This window comes from Euprymna scolopes, chromosome 11 (genome assembly GCF_053919585.1).
Source record: "Euprymna scolopes isolate OS-2025 chromosome 11, ASM5391958v1, whole genome shotgun sequence".
Lineage (NCBI taxonomy): Eukaryota > Metazoa > Mollusca > Cephalopoda > Sepiida > Sepiolidae > Euprymna > Euprymna scolopes.
Genome location: NC_136492.1, coordinates 134,758,284 through 134,761,938, shown reverse-complemented (window position 1 = coordinate 134,761,938; position 3,655 = coordinate 134,758,284). Strand labels below are relative to the sequence as shown.

General features: G+C 36.3%; 1 long non-coding RNA gene across 1 annotated transcript; it reads right to left on the bottom strand.

Annotated features, from left to right (window-relative positions):
* Positions 1-1,144: 1,144 nt before the first annotated feature.
* Positions 1,145-3,377, bottom strand: LOC145288090 (uncharacterized). Its single transcript, XR_013869262.1, has 2 exons — positions 1,602-3,377; positions 1,145-1,552 (listed from the first exon to the last, which is right to left on the bottom strand). It is a non-coding gene; the product is annotated as an uncharacterized LOC145288090 (long non-coding RNA).
* Between the last annotated feature and the right edge of the window lie 278 nt (positions 3,378-3,655).

Sequence of the window (3,655 nt, the reverse complement as noted above, 5' to 3'; positions counted from 1 at the left end):
AGAGTCGTTGGTCATTGCTATGGGTGGTAAGAGGGTTTCTTGTAATTATTGAATGAAACTAGTTTAGTCTTGGCAGCATTGAACGCGACCAACCATTTTGCCCCCATTCCACTACAGATTGGAGGTCTTCCTCTAGTGTTTCTGCCATTTCTTTAGAAATGTGTTCATTCGTCTTACTGTCGTGCCTGCCATAGAGTGTAGTTATACCACTATCAGCCGGTCACTGGGGTGTGACCGACAGACGTGTTATAGTAAATGTCTTAAAGCGGTCTCATGAAGACATGAAGATGGGCCAGTCATTAGGGTCTGAGTAACAAGAAGAAAATCATACCTGAGATGTTGGATTTGGGTGTGGCTCCTTTCTTTTCTCAAGATGATCTCTTCACCCTGGTGGCATTCTGGTGGGAATCTTCATCTCTTTGTCCTCAGGGCCGCCTTTCGACTTCAGACATTTATGAAGGCATTCATGGCAGACAAGAAAAATGACACGCGACACAATGGTAATATACAAAGGTATAACTAACTATTTTATTTTACATTAGAGATACAATATATATTACAAAAAAAACAATTTACAATTAATTTTTACAATAGGCTTTTCAAAGCTAACTAACCTACCCTAACTAGTGTTGAGGGAGGGGGTGCCCCCCTCATTTACGGAGAGACAGTCTATGCGTCCTCACATCATGGTGGTCGTGCAGGAAAAAAAGACAGAAAGATAGCAAGGGGATTATGGGAAGGGGTTTCTTTGTATCTCTACGCTCATGGACAATTTACCACCCGTCCATGCTGCAGAGTGTGTTAGAAACAGTGGCACAAGGAAATAGTGCCACATCCCTCCCTATGCTATCCGAAATTTATGAGCATTCATAAATTTCAGAAGTCCCTAATTTTCCGTGAATGGTGCGTCAACCGGCCGTCAGCAATCAATGTCTCCATGCTCTACGTTCCATCAGGAACTCAGTGAAGCAAGTTATCTTTTCCACCAGGCTCCTGGTAGGCTGGTATACTGCTTCAAATACCAGAGAGGGTAATCATCCTCGCCCTCCATCGAGGCAATGGCATCACGATTTCAGTTACTGGATTTACACTTTCTTAAGCAACCAGTATAATATTTTTTTAACAAAGCCGGATTTTACGTGAGTTTATCACGCCGACCTATACGTATTTCACTAAGCCGGATTCTACGTGAGTTTATCACGCCGACCCATACGTATTTCACTAAGCCGGATTGTACGTGAGTTTATTCACGCCGACCTATACGTATTTCACTAAGCCGGATTGTACGTGAGTTTATCACGCCGACCTATACGTATTTCACTAAGCCGGATTTTACGTGAGTTTATCACGCCGACCTATACGTATTTCACTAAGCCGGATTCTACGTGAGTTTATCACGCCGACCCATACGTATTTCACTAAGCCGGATTGTACGTGAGTTTATTCACGCCGACCTATACGTATTTCACTAAGCCGGATTGTACGTGAGTTTATCACGCCGACCTATACGTATTTCACTAAGCCGGATTCTACGTGAGTTTATCACGCCGACCTATACGTATTTCACTAAGTCGGATTGTACGTGAGTTTATCACGCCGACCTATACGTTTTTTAATTTAGTCTGCATAACATTATTTCCGTAACTGGATTTACGCTCCCTTCAGCAACCAGTATAATGTATTTTAACCAAGTCGGAGTTACGTGACCTCATCACGCCGACCTATATGTATTCCAAGTTATTACTTCAGTTACTGGACTTACGCTCTCTTCAGCAACCAGTATAATGTATTTTCAGTGAAGCAAGTTATCTTTTTCCACCAGGCTCCTGGTAGACTGGTATACTGCTTCAAATACCAGAGAGGGTAATCATCCTCGCCCTCCATCGAGGCAATGGAGTAACTGGATTTACACTTTTTTAAGCAACCAGTATAATATTTTTTTAATAAGTCGGGGTTACGTGACCTCATCACGCCGACCTATATGGATTTAGTAAAACCTTGGTCTTCAGAGGTTCTAATCCAATTAATTCTGTTAGAGCAAGGAGTCTGCCGCCGAGCGACCAATAAAAACTATCCACCACGGAATATTTATTAATTATATAAAGAATTAATTAAGAAGGGCACTCAGCCTTCATGAGTTAGAATACTCAATTAGGGGGGAAAAAATTTCCAAAAATAAACAATTCAGAAACCTGGTATACATTAAATCAATGAAATAGGGTGTTAACAATTTTTTTTCTTAAAAAGAAAACATTTTTAAAAAATCATTTCAGAGCACCTCGGTCACAATTAGAATTTGTTTACACAATGCAAACGCATTTCAGTCATTACATTCATAATTAACTTTTTCCCAAATTTCAGGGTACATTTAAAAAATATATGTATTTTTTCAAAACTTGATTTACAAAAGATCATTAAAATTTAATTCCAAAATTTAAAAATTATTTCAAGTATTTTGGTTCATCGTTAAAATCAATTTATGTTAGTTAACTTCTTTCCAAAGTAAGTCATTTATTATTATAAAAACCAATCTTCTCAAAAGGTCATAAACTTCGAATAGACCCATTTTTCGTAATACAATTCAAAAATTATTCCAAACATTTGGTTCATTATTAAAATTAATCTTCCGAAAAGATCATAGAAAATTCATTTTGAATCAATTCACCCTTCACAATGAGATTCAGAAACATCCCAAATTTTTCATTTCGTAATTATTATTTTTAAAATTCAGTGTACATTTACAGTTATTTAATTGATTCTTAAAAATCATTTCTTCTTTTAGACCATTATCCAGGTCATTTCGAATTCAGAAACTTTTCATGTTAATTAACTTTATTTTCCAAGTAATTATTTTATCATTTAAAAGCAATTCTTTTCCTAAACTCACTCACAAGGATTATTTCGAACTAATAAACTCCCACCACACCTGGGAGTCACATTAGTTAACGACCAGTTCTGTATAGTTAACAGCTCGAAAAAATTAAAGTTTCAATTAAAGAGAGATCTTTCTAGACTGAGGAAATCTTTTTTTTTTCTTAATAATTAATTCAATTTTACGTATATACTCCTCAGTCAATATTTCAGGGACCCCTATCATACGGTCCAATTTCAAATAAACTTTCAATTAAATAATTCGCTCGAATAATTCTTCCTTAAAAATCATCTAGAATTCAGGAAAATTTCTTTCGTTAGTCAAACAATATTTCCTTAGAAATCATTAAAAATTCAGAGAATATTCGAAATGTAATAGCGTAATTTTTCTTTAAAAAAAACTATGAACATTTCAGAGAACTCTTAAAAAATTAACGTAATCATGTAACAGTTGGCTTTTCCAAACACTCGAAGATTTCAAAAAAGTACTTTAAGTGCTGTTTGAATAATTGAAGCATAAATAATTTTGTTCTTTAAACTTGGTAGAAAAATTTAAAAAAACTCCAAGTTAATTCGTTATTATATGCCCTCCTGCAATCAGCCATGGGGGTTTAGCTATACAATCATTAAAACACAAGAGTAGAGAGAGAGAATGAGGGGGAAAGAAGGGGATAGAGACAGAGCGATGCCATTACACACCCTACCACCCCCATAACACTATTACGTAATCTCACAAAAAAACTCTTCGATTTTAAAAGTCACTCTCTCGTCCCCAAAAAAGCTT